This window comes from Solanum stenotomum, chromosome 8 (genome assembly GCF_019186545.1).
Source record: "Solanum stenotomum isolate F172 chromosome 8, ASM1918654v1, whole genome shotgun sequence".
Lineage (NCBI taxonomy): Eukaryota > Viridiplantae > Streptophyta > Magnoliopsida > Solanales > Solanaceae > Solanum > Solanum stenotomum.
The window spans coordinates 42,687,167-42,701,137 of NC_064289.1; the positions used below are offsets into that span (position 1 = coordinate 42,687,167).

The 13,971-nt window shown below is 39.3% G+C and overlaps 1 pseudogene; it reads left to right on the forward strand.

Moving 5' to 3' along the window:
- Nucleotides 1–3,603: 3,603 nt before the first annotated feature.
- Nucleotides 3,604–13,481, forward strand: LOC125873805 (uncharacterized; annotated as a pseudogene).
- Nucleotides 13,482–13,971: the final 490 nt, after the last annotated feature.

Here is a 13,971-nt window from a genome sequence, read left to right on the forward strand (position 1 = left end):
ATTTTTGTTTGGCCTTCAATAACTGTAAGTTCTGTAACTTTGGACGATATAGCACTGCATCAAGAAACCATTCAGCGACTCACCGACTGTTTCTTTCTACTGTCGACTTGATTTTCTCCTTCAGGGCTTGGCAACTAGAACTTTAGGCGAGATCATGGCCATTCGGCGACTCGCCCAATGGGTTAGGCGATCCTCGGGACTTATTTTCTTCGTTCTTTTAGCTACCTTGTCCCTTTTTGCTCATTAGTGTCCATGATTTCCTCAATCCGAATACCTGAAAATCAAGGATTTACATCAATTATTGGATAAAATATGCATTTGAGTACACTAAATATATTAAAATAAAATCCTAAATGTGTCCAATTCGTGGACTCATCACTTCTCAAGGTTAAACCTGAGAATTTAAGAGTGGGTTTTGGAATTTATTCAATTTGGACAATTGTAAAGACTTGAAAACCTTTACCCAGCCAGCTCATGGCTAATGTATTTGGTAATCGTTTCTCTCTTTTTATGATGTGTAGCAAAAACCCCAATTCTTGGGGTCTGATCATGCATTTATTTGTCTTATTATCTTATGAGTACTGTTGTTTAATAATGTAATTGTTGTTTTAATGTGGGTTTAATCATTAGCTGTGTTTTAATCTATGGATTGTAGATGAAAATGCAATTCTAGCTTAGAGATCATAGCTTGCTTGAGAGAGAGGTTTTGGAACCAAAACTTTTGATTAATGATTGTAGGTATTGGGTTGATCTGGGTTCAACTCGCGAGAGTAAATCCTAAACTCAATTCTACATATGTAGCTTGAGCGAGTGGATACATTATGGTTGTGGGCTATTATCTTGTTAAGATTGTCGAGGTTCAAGAGAACTCGTCTGAACCGTAATAGTTGTTCTAGAGAAAACTATTGCATTTATAGCCTAGCCTACCCACAATGATTTAGAAAATTATTGTTAAATTTCAATTACCCAATAACGTAATTGTCTTATAATCTATTACATCTCAAGAATTCCTCCTAATCTTGACCCATGTTTTCGTATTTGTTTCCGTTTTTAATTGACTAACCAATCCCCATCTGACATTTGTTATCATCCTTTTCAATTGAAGTCGATGTTTTCAATAATTTGTATTCCTACCATCAATTAGATTGCGTTTATAACATCGTAACTGAATTTGAACTTTTACTGCTCCCTATGGGTTTGACCCCAATTCTTCATTGGGTTTTATACTAGATAACAATTGCGCACACCTATTATTGGATGAGGTGTGGTTAAGTGTGCTCAAATGCCTAATTTATTTTCTAAACTAATGTTAAAGCGTTGATTTACAGGTATGTAGGCTAAGGAGGAAGGCAAGGATACTACAGGAAATAAAGGAGTAAACAAGCTGAAGAAGTGAAGAAAAGTGATCCTGGTGATCGCCAAGACCACTCGGTGAACTGCTGAGTGGATCGTTAGCTCGCCCAAAGTTTTAGTGTGCCAGCCCTGAGGAAGAACAAAATTGGACACAAGAATGGGCCGTCGGTGAATTGCCGAACGACTTTGAGACAACAACTTGGATTACATAAAGTCATAGAACCCTGAAGGCAACTTACCAATGCAAACCAATGATGGATTGGAGAAAAGGGCAGATCTGCGACTAGTTCCGCGAGGCCCAACTTACTTCGCCTAATGGTCTTTTAGGCCCAAAATTGGGAAACTATAAATTGAAATTTAAAATGAAATTTCTAAGTCTTTTCCAGTTCTAATTCTCTGAGTTTGAGATTTTAAGTTTTTCTCTGACTTTTTCAGTTTCCATTGTAAACTTTGAAGCTTTTGAAGCTCAAACTTGAGAATTTGCAAGTGGGTTTTGGAATTTATTCAATTTGGACAATTGTAAAGACTTGAAAACCTTTACCCAGATCATGGCTAATGTATTCGGTAATTGTTTCTCTCTTCTTATGATGTGTAGCTAAAACACCAATTCTTGGGGTGTGATCATGTGTTTATTTGTCTAATTATCTTATGGGTATTGTTGTTTAATGATGTAATTGCTATTTTAATATGGGTTTAATAACGAGTTGCATTTTAATCTATGGATTGTTGTTGCAAATGCAATTCTAGCTTAGAGTTCTTGTATTGCTTGAGAGAGAAGTTTTGGAACCAAATCTTTTGATTAATGATTGTAGGTGTTGGGTTGATATGGGTTCAGCTTGAGAGAGCAAATCCTAAACTTAATTCTACCTATCTTGCTCAAGAGCGTGGATACAGTAAGGTTGTGGGTTGTTTATCTTGTTAAGCTTGTCGAGGTCCAAGAAAATACTCCTGAACTGTAATAGTTGTTCGAGCAAAAACTATTGCACTTATAGCCTAGCCTACCCACAAAGATTCATGAAATTATTGTTAAATTTCAATTACCCATATAACACAATTAGCTTAGAATCTTTCACGTCCCGAGAATTCCTCTTAATCTTGTTGAAAGCCCTATTTTCATATTCTTTCAATTGTTAATTGAAAAACCAATGCTCCCATCTGACATTTGTTGTCATCCCTTTCAATTTAAGTCAATGTTTTCGATAATTTCTATCCATACTATCAATTAGATTGCATTTATAACTTCGTAACTGAATTCAAACTTTTACCGCACCTTGTGGGTTCGACCCCATCTCTCTGTTGGGTTTTATACTAGATAACGATCGCCCACACCTAGTATGGATGAGGTGGGTTGAGCGTTTTTCAAAAATGGCACTGCTGTAGGGGATTGGTGTTTAGAAGTCTATTATGGAAGTTTGAGTTGTAATCTTTTTGTGTTTTAGTTGAATCGTCATACTTTGGTTTGTGTTTGTGTTTGTTTGTTTTGAACAGAGGAATAGATGAGCATGAACAGAAGTAATGGTAGCCAAGTTGGCAACCAAGACGATGTTGGGAATCTTAATGATGTGAACGACCCAATTCAATTGGGTGATGTTGGTATAATACGTCTACCTCCTATTGAGGAGAATGTTGTCTTCCATGTTACAAGCATAATGCTACAACTCTTCCAAATGAAAGGATTATATGGAGGGCTGGCCCGTGAAGACCCCTATGAGCATATTCGTGGACGTATGCTGTCCGTTCTAGTTCAAGAATCAGCCCGTCTTCGATTGTTCCTATTCTCTTTGATGGGTGAAGCTACCAAATGGTTAGCTGATATCCCGAGGAACTCCATCACTACTTGAGATGAACTTACAACAGCGTTCTATGTAAGGTTCTTTCCCCACATCAAAGATGATGACGCTTAGAGATAGTATCCAAAGTTTCAAAAGCTTGGAGGGTGAACCAATCCATGAGATGTAGCTGCAATTTCCAAAGTTTGGTACTTCAATGTCTGACTGACGAACTGCCAAATCACATATTGTAACAATACTTTTGTATGAGTTTGACTCGATGAAAAAATGAGTTGCTGATCAACTTTTTCCCAGAGGTATAATGCAGCAACCCAATGAAGTAGCGTATCAACTCCTTGATGGAATGACCAAGATAAATAGAGCATGGTATACTCGTGAGGATTAGGTGACTCCTCTCACTTTTAAGATGACGGAAGAGAAAATCGAGATGGATCAATAAAGAGACAAAAATATGACAAAAATGATGACCCAACTTGATTTATTGTGGAAAAATGTGTTGGGCATTGGGTTGAAGAGTGTAAATGTTGTGGGTATTGCTGGAGCAAACCCCGAAGAAGCACAATTTGAAGCACTGTACAATGAGGAAGTGAACTTCCTTGCAAATCAAGGAGGAGGATTTTGTTCAAATTATCCTAGGCTGGGTGGAAATTCGTGTTGGAATAGGGATGATAGATAGAGAGATCGTGATAGGGCGTGACCCTAATGCTATTTAGAAGGAAAGGGATGGTGAAAAGGAAAGATACGTCTCACCTCATGAAAACCAAAAGCCTAAATAGCAAAGAGCTGACCCGGAGAACTTCCGTATGGAAGACATGTTTGCACGCATTCTCAATAAGGTAGAAGGGTCAAACAAAGTGTTGAAAGATATGAAGGAGGATGTCTCAACTCTCAATCAAACGGTGACATCTTACTCAGTCTCTATTAAACAACTGGAAACACAAATGGGTCATATCTCAACTCAATTGAATTGAAGTCCAAAAGGAGGGGGGGTTGCATAGTAACACGATGGCTAATCCAAAAAGTGAAGCTTGAATTGGTATCTCCGTCGTTCCACAACATTTTCTTGGGAGGCAACCTAAGTTTTTAATGTTTTAATTGTTGCTTTTGAATAATGGGTGTTGATTTTATAGGTTGAAAAGTGATAGTGTTAGAAAATGGGCAGTATGCATGCTAAGAGTGTCACGACACGAGTCTACACACGGAAAGCGAAACGGTATACTCGACCCCGAAGGGGTATACAATCCTCATAGCATTCATAACATAAGATACGTAGATATAGTGCTGAATTAAAACTTTTCTTTTATAAATCCAACAATCAAAACATTTAAAAGAAAACGGAAGTCTATCGTCTTACATGGCCATCTAAACAATACTTGAAACAAAATAGGGTCACGACCCTTTACAATTGAAAAGACCAACATTATCTATTACATGAAAAGAAATGAAACATAAGAGTTCTTGTCATCGAATCCATGAGGACGTACCAAGTCTTGGAAAAATCTCAATCCAAGCTTGAACTAGAGATAAGCAAATTGAGTACCAATCCCTACACTTCATAAAGGTACAGAAAATATGGGCTAGCACAATTAAGTACTAAGTATGATAGCCATGCAAAGACATGCTTAAAACAGACATTTTGTTTGAAAAGTCATGATATATTCCATTTTGATAAAACTTCATGAAAATAAGCATAAGAGGCATAATACAAGACATAATCAACATACAAGCCATTTAACCACATTAGAAACATAATCAACATATAACGCATTACCTTCACATAAAGCCTTCACCTAAAGTAACCCTCATGTTATACCTTGTGCAATGTATGGATAGCGTCCCATACCACCATCCGCACCAAAGTATCAAATTAAAGTCACTAAAAGTGAACTAACCATTCAACTTTTCCATCTTCATGCAATACTCATACATAAGAGACATAAACATTATATAAGCCATATCATCAAATAAGGACCATTACCTAAGACACCCCCTAAATTAACATTCCATACTACTACTCACACCAAGTACTCCTTTGAAGTCACCATAGGCAAGGCACATTCATACTCAACAAGGCATAACAAGGAAGTAACTCCTAATACAATCCAAGTAGAACATGCATCATCTCATTTAAGCATAAGTCACATTCATCATTAACTTCATTACATTAAGAGCACCTTCATTCATTAGACATTAGATCAACATTCTGCATTATCATCATCATAAGAGCACATTCATTACACTTCACATTATAAAGGAACACACCACAACCTCTCTCAAAGCCTACTTGTGCAATGCACATATGGCGTCCTATACCACCACCCCCACTAAGTAGTGCATTCTTAAGAAGCCATAGTTAATTAACATTCTGTGTGGGGGTAAGCCTTAACCGACATAGACCATGTGAGCAATTCATGGAATCGTGCTGTCACCCTCATCGGATAAGGGATTCCTACATGCCTTAGGTAGGACCATTATTTTTAGCTTAAGTGGATCCACTAGCTAGAGCTATATGGGTACATAGTTATGGCATAGGGAGATTGCTACTAGATTGTAACACCCCGGAATTTCTATGACTTAAGTTAGAGCCTCACCTTATGAATAATGACTTAAAATATAGTCCAAATGATGTTTATAAACCTAAAATAATGTAATTGACTTGGTTTAGAAGAGTAAAAGTCTTAACGTCAAGAAAACGACCACGATGTCTGGAAACTAGAGAAGAATGTGTTCTAGTGTGTCCTTAGGTTTTGGGCAGGTTTCGGAGTGTCGTATGATGGTAAAATCTTGTAAAAAGGTTCAAATTAGGTAAGTTATGGTCACAGGGTCAAAAACGTCCGAGTACGACCCCCCAAGGACCCCTTAGGGGTCCTTGAGGAGGACCCAAACATGGACCCAAAAGCTGGCAAAACTCCAGCAAACGACGAGACCAAGACTAACGGTCCGTAGACTGGTCGATGGACCATAAGTCATGGCCGTGAGCCTATACTTAGCTGTGGGAGGCTTGACCCCCCAAAAGAGAGCCTCAGTACCAAACGACGGATGACCAGCACGGTCTGTTACTCCACCTACGGACCGTAGGTGGAGGGTCGTAAGTCCTGGCAGTTGTTAAGTTTTTAGTTTTAGTTTAGGGGTCTTAGTTTTAGTTAGTTATTTAATTAAGGGTCAAGATGGGTGGTTAGTTAACTAATGACCATTTTAAACCTAACTATAAAACCCTAACTCTAAGACTTTAACTCACACAACTAAACCCACAAGTCAAACTATTCTTTCTCAAAACCCTCTCAAGTAAGAACCCCATTGAAGAAGAAGACCAAGGTTCATCTAGGGCAGCAAGGTTTCGATTTTTCCCCATCAGTTCTCAAGGAATAAACTAAGGTATGGTTGCTTATCGCTCTGGGGATTCCTTTCCCCAAGAGGTCCTTTCAAGATGAATTTCAAAATCTCCAGTTTCTAGGTTTTCAATCCAAAAACGTGGGTCTTCTTTCTAAAGTGAAATTGATGTTATAAACTGAATTTGATTGATGTTATATGAACAATTATGAATGAATTTATGTTGTATTTGTGGTTTCTTGAAGAATTCCCCATGAGACCCATGTTTCCCCTTCTTTCCTAATTCTAACCCTAGTTTGTGTTGGATATTGATTGAAGGCTATGAATTGAAGGTGATGTTATATAATTCATGTTTCTATGATGATTCTACCCTAGGTTATGTATAATTTCTATGGAATTAGGGTTGAGTATTTGAATAAAGCCTTGAAGGCTATGAATGGAATATGTCAATTGATTATATTGATGTTGATGATGTTATTACTTTATTAATTACCTTGTATTATGTATTGGGGATGAACTGATTGGTGATTGAAGTATGAATGTCCTAGGAAGGGAAAAAAGGTATGAAGGTTGGTTCTTCTTTGAACTCAACTATGGAAGGTGAATTACTTAGATTGTAATGATGCTATACCTAATGTGTTGTTGTGGTGTTGATGACCTAGTTTCCTCATCCTTAACCCTCTACACTTGAATTAGCTATGAAGCATGTATGTATGTTATGGTATGATTGCTATATGATTGAAAGGTAGTTCTCATGATTATATTGTAATGTGAAGTGAAAGGGTTACTCATTTACTAAGTGTTTCTAAAGTGCAAGGATTATTACTCACTTATGAACACATATGAGCTATTATGGTAAGATGATTTCATAAGTAAAAGGGTAATGTGAACTTATGTGATGACTAAAGATGATTACAAAAGGGAATTAGATACTTAGCACCGAAAGGGCATGTAAATGAGATGGTGATCTCACGTTTAGTAAGTCTAGCTACCCACATGGGTTTCCTCACATTTAGCAAGTCCGGATTACCCACGGTATATGTTGTCTCATGAGATGGAAATCCCCACATTTAGTAAGTTAGGATTTCTAGGAGCAATCTCCTTGACGCTTAACTATGTGCCCACATAGGACTTTAGCTTAGTGGATCCACCTAGATAGCTATGTATGAATGGTTACACCTTAGGCAAGTGTTAACCCTCTCTTTTCGGTGTTGGAGTAGAACACCGGATTCCATGTAGCTCTCATGGTCTATGTCGGTTATGGAAATATCTCCCTAATGTAAAAGTAAATTAAGGTATGAAAGCTGTGAACTATTACTAGGACCTTCTTGAGGGTTTCTACATAGTGTAAGGGAGGGTATGGGACTTCTCTTGCACATTGCACTTGTGGGATCCTAAGAGATGGTTGTAGTAGTGTTCTCTTATGATTATGATGATTATGACTTATGTATGTTGAAGTTATGTTATGTATGATCATTATGAATATGGTAAGTTAAAATGAAATATGACCTTATGAATGTATGCATGAAGTAGGTTACTTAATGTGATACTTGGCTTTGAGTAGGGTTATGGGATTCCATTCTTTGCATTGCACTAGTATTGCTTGGGTTGTCTACATGTTGAGATGATATCATGTTGGGTGGTACCATGATGCTTACTTTGTGTGCATATTGGATTTACTTGGTAAAAACCATGTTTTGGCTAAATGTCCTTTTATGCATGTTTCAAATGGTTTTTGTGCATAGCAGCCATACTTAGTACATGTGTTGTACTAACCCATATTTTCCCCATTTCCCCACACATTTAGGTTCGGGCCATTGAAGATTCAAGCTTACTTTTCAAGGCACTTGGAGTTGCTTCCCCAAGTTGGTGAGTCCTCAAGTCCGAGGGCAAGACCATATGATCTAGCTTCTATGTTTAGTCCTTCGATTATGTTGAAAGACATTGTTGAACTTTCCTATTCTAGGCTTCTAATTGATGTAAGGGCTAAGTCCCATTTTCGATACTTCTATGTCTAGATGGTACAGTGTGACGAAGTTAGATTCTATTTTTCCATATATGAAGTGAAGTTGAACTTCCAAATTAAAAGTTTTAAATTTTTCGTAGTTTTATTCTATGATACATGCTATGATGAAGGCTAAGGGCTTGTATAAGACCTCTTTGAGGTCGAATACGCCGGTAACGACTAGGGGGTGCTCTCGGGTCGTTACAAACTTGGTATCAAAGCATAAGGTTGAGAATAAGGTAGGATCCATGTCACAAGATACCACGTCGAGTAGAGTCTTGTTCATGGGTGTGTAGCGCGCCACACTTATGAATGAGAGGCTACGAGATGCTTAGGAACTTTCATTCTTTTGTTACTCCATAGTCGTTCCTAAGAGTCTTAACTCTATTTAGTCCTTTTCTTCTAATCCTTCTCTTGTGCTTATAGGCAATGAATATAAGAAGGAATAACGCAAGGAGGGTCGGTGAGGAGAATGTAAATGAGGCGGTTCCCCCTCAAGCTCCTCAAAACCCTCCAGTTCCTATTGAAGAAGGGGCTATGTCTAATGTTGAGATAAGGTCGGCTATTCATAATTTGACTCGAGTGTTGGCCACTCAAGTTGCGAGGGATGCTAGGGTGCAAGTGAACCCCAATGCTAGCACTACCGCTTCTAGGATAAGGGATTTCACAAGAATGAATCCCCCTACTTTCTTTGGCTCCAAAGTGGAAGAAGATCTACAAGGATTCATTGACGAAGTGTTTAAGGTTCTAGAGGCTATGGGTGCGTCTTCTTAAGAAAAGGCGGAGTTAGCCGCCTATCAACTCAAAGATGTGGCACAAGTGTGGTATGAACAATGGAAGGAGGGGAGACCTATTAGAGAGGGTCCAATAAGTTGGGCTACATTCAAATTGGCTTTTCTTGATAGGTTTTTCCCCTTGGAACCTTGGGAGAGAAAAATGCAAGAATTCATTAACCTTCCTCAAGGGGGTATGAGTGTGAAGGAGTATGGCCTCAAGTTCACTCAATTGTCCAAACATGCTCGTACTTTGGTGTCAAACTCTAGAGCTACAATGAACAAATTCGTTATGGGGGTATCCAAACTTGTGGTGAATGAATGTAGGTCGGCTATGCTAATCCCAAGCATGGACATTTCTCGTCTTATGGTTCATGCCGAACAAATTGAGGAGAAAAAGCTTAAGTAAGTTGGTAGGGAATTGAAGAGGTCAAGGGCTGATGATGGAAATTCCTCTAAGTTTAGGTTTGAAATCCAAGATAAGCCAAAGTTCAAAAAGAGGTTTTCCAACCAAGGTCCTCCTAACACGCCAAGAGTCAACAAAGGTAAAGTGTCTACCCCAAACCTCAAGAAGCAAGAGGTGGTGGTCCTTATGTTGGGAAGCCTATTTGTGCAAAGTGTGGTCGAAAGCATGAAGGCAAGTGTCTAGTTGGCACGGGTAATTGCTATGGTTGCGGTAAGAGCGGCCACATGAGGAGGGACTGCCCTATGCTAAAGGCTCAAGGAAGGTAGAATGCTTAAGCACAAGCAAGTGGCCCAAATCCCGATGCCCCAAAGAAGAATCGCTTCTATGCTCTCCAATCCCGAGGTGATCTAGAGAGCTCTCCGGATGTTGTGACCGGTATGCTTCAAGTATTTTCAATTAATGTTTTTGCATTGTTGGATCCCGGTGTCACTTTGTCTTTTGTAACCCATTTAGTGGCTATGAATATTGATATGCTTCCCGATGTCTTAGATGAACCTTTTTTGGTTTCTACCCCGGTGGGTGATTCCATAGTTGCTAAAAGAGTTTATAGGGGTTGCCCCATATCATTACCCAATAGAGTCACTTTGGTTGATTTGGTGGAACTTGAAATGTTAGACTTTGATGTTATATTGGGGATGGATTGGCTTCATGCTTGTTTTGCGCCCATAGATTGTAGGACCCGAATTGTGAAGTTTCAATTCCCTAATGAACCCATTTTTGAATGGAAAGGGGGTAATTCCATTCCTAGGGGAAGGATCATTTGTTGTATAAAAGCTTGTAACTTGATTTCTAAGGGTTGTCTCTATCACATTGTGAGGGTTAAGGATCTTGAGTCCAAGATTCCTCCTTTAAAGTCGGTCCCTGTAGTGAAGGATATTTCGGAAGTCTTTCCCGATGACTTATCCGGGATTCCTCCTGAACGGGAGATAGATTTCGGCATAGATTTATTACCGGATACACAACCCATTTCAATCCCTCCTTACCGGATGGCCCCGACGGAGTTGAAGGAATTGAAAACTCAACTCAAAGATTTGTTGGATAAGGGTTTCATCCAACCTAGTATATCACCTTGGGGTGCACCGATGTTATTTATGAAGAAGAAGGATGGATCTCTTCGTATGTGTATTGATTATCGACAATTAAATAAGGTGACCATTAAGAACAAGTATCCACTCCCTAGGATTGATGAATTATTTGATCAACTTCAAGGAGCAAGTTACTTTTCAAAAATTGATTTAAGGTTGGGTTATCACCATTTTAGGGTGAGAGGTGTTGATGTTCCGAAAACAGCCTTCCAAACAAGATATGGTCATTTTGAGTTCTTAGTGATGTCCTTTGGTCTTACAAATGCCCCGGCGGCTTTCATGGACCTTATGAATCGTGTGTTTAGGAATTATCTAGACCTATTCGTTATTGTCTTTATTGATGACATCTTGATATTCTCTAAAAGTGAGGATGATCACATGAATCATTTGAGGATAGTTTTGCAAGTCCTCAAAGATCACAAACTCTATGCTAAGTTTAGCAAGTGTGAGTTTTGGCTAAGATCGGTTTCTTTCCTTGGTCACATTGTTTCTAGTGAGGGTATAGAAGTTGATCCAAAGAAAACCGATGCGGTCAAAAGTTGGCCTAGACCTTTGAGTCCTTCCGACATCCGAAGCTTTGGCCGGTTATTACCGGAGGTTTGTTGAGGGATTTTCATCTATTCCATCTCCATTAATGGCCTTAACTCAAAAGAAGTCAGAGTTCGAATGGTCGGAATCTTGTGAAATGAGCTTACAATTGTTGAAAGACAAGCTCACCTCTGCTCCGGTATTGACCTTACCGGAGGGCATCGAAGGGTTTGTAGTATATTTTGACGCTTCCCGAGTGGGTTTGGGTTGTGTCCTCAAGCAGCATGGTAAGGTTATAGCTTATGCCTCAAGACAAATCAAGGTGCATGAAAAGAATTATCCAATTCATGACCTTGAGCTAGCGACCGTAGTCTTTGCCTTAGAGATTTGGAGACACTATCTCTATGGGGTACATGTGGATGTGTTTACCGACCACAAGAGCCTTCAATATGTTTTTACCCAAAAAGAATTGAATCTCCGACAAAAGAGGTGGTTGGAACTCTTGAAAGATTACGATATGAGTGTACTTTACCACCCCGGAAAAGCAAATATGGTTGCGGATGCTTTGAGTCGTGTATCTATGGGTAGTGTGTCACATGTGGAAGAAGAGAAAAGAGAGTTAGCCCGTGATGTATAAAGGCTAGCTCGGTTGGGTGTCCGACTTGAAGATTCCCCAAAAGAAGGTGTCATGGTCCGTCATAATTTCGAGTCATCGGTTGTTGTTGACGTGAAGTCTAAACAACATCTTGACCCTATTTTGATTGAACTAAAAGAGTCAGTTCTCAACAAAGCAATAGAAACTTTCTCTCAAAGAGAAGATGGGGTGCTTAGGCACCAATGGAGGTTATGTGTGCCGAATGTGGAAGGCCTAAGAGAGACAATCTTAGAGGAGGACCATGGTTACCGATACTCCATCCATCTAGGAGCCACCAAAATATATCGCGACTTACGTGAGATTTATTGGTGGAACGGAATGAAAAGAGACATAGCAAAATTTGTGGCTAGGTGCTCAAATTGCTAACAAGTCAAAGCCGAGCACCAAGGACAGGGAGGTCTAACTCAAGATATTGATATCCCCACTTGGAAGTGGGAAGATGTCAATATGGATTTCGTGGTAGGTTTGCCTCGAACCCGTAGGCAACATGTCTCCATTTGGGTCATTGTGGATAGATTGACTAAATCAGCCCATTTTCTTCCCATCAAGGTTTCTTATTCGGTGGAAGATTATGCTAAGTTGTACATTAAGGAGATTGTGAAATTTCATGGGGCCCCATTGTCGATTATTTCGGATAGAGATGCCCAATTTACTTCCCATTTTTGGAGGTCTTTCCAAAGTGGGCTTGGTACTCAAGTGAAACTTAGTACCGCATTTCACCCTCAAACGGATGGTCAAGCGGAACGCACCATCTAGACCCTAGAAGACATGTTGAGAGCATGTGTCATTGACTTCAAAGGTAATTGGGATGACCACCTACCTTTGATAGAATTTTCCTACAACAATAGCTACCACTCAAGTATTGCTATTGCACCCTTTGAAGCACTTTATGGTAGAAGGTGTCGATCTCCGGTTGGGTTATTTGAAGTGGGTGAATTTGCTCTTCTTGGTCCCGAGGTAGTCTATGAGGCCACAGAGAAAGTTCGACTTATAAGAGATAGGTTGAAAATGGCTCATAGTCGGCAAAAGTCTTATGCCGATAACAGAAAGAGAGATCTTGAATTTGAAGTAGGTGATTGGGTCTACTTGAAGATCTCACCCATGAAAGGGGTGATGAGGTTTGGCAAGAAGGGGAAACTTAGCCCCCGGTATGTTGGGCCTTATGAGATCTTAAAGCGTGTCAGAAAGGTCGCTTATGAGTTGAAATTGCCCAATGAATTGGCCCTGATTCACCCGGTATTCCATATTTCTATGTTAAAGAAGTGTATAAGTGAACAAGTGTCCATTCTCCCTCTGGAAGGTTTAGGGCTGAATGAGAACCTTTCTTATGAAGAGGTTCCGGTCGAAATCTTAGATCGTCAAGTTAAGAAGTTGAGGAATAAAGAGGTTGCCTCCGTAAAAGTCCTATGGAGAAACCACCTAGTTGAGGGTGCAACATGGGAGGCCGAGGCCGACATGAAGTCCCGCTACCCTCATCTTTTTCCTCCTACCCCTAGCCACAGTTGAGGTTAGTAGTTTCTCTTAATTTGGTATAAATTGAAAATCATGTGTGTTGACGATTATGGCATGATTTCTTGTATGTTCATATTTTGTTTTTGTGAAAAATTCATGCTTAAGTTGTATTTTTAATTTTTCATGAATTTTGTTTCTCATGGTTGAAATTGCATCCATATATGTTGTGTGATGTTGTCTTCATGAGAGTTAAAATGAGCATGCTCGATGTTGTCTTGTTAAAGAAATGTCTTGTTGATTGCTTAATATATATGTTGAGGCTCATTGAATATGGAGAAGGTAGTTCCTCCCATACTTATGTGAAGTAATGAGTTTTGAGCATAGTGATGTTGTGGATTTAATTCCTATATAATATGATGACATGAAGTTGTTGATGTGACTGGTTGTTGTGCTGCTAGTTTGAGTCATTGTCTCCCTAGAAAGAGGTCCAAGTGACATTCGGGGACAAATGTTCCTAAGGGGGGGATATTGTAA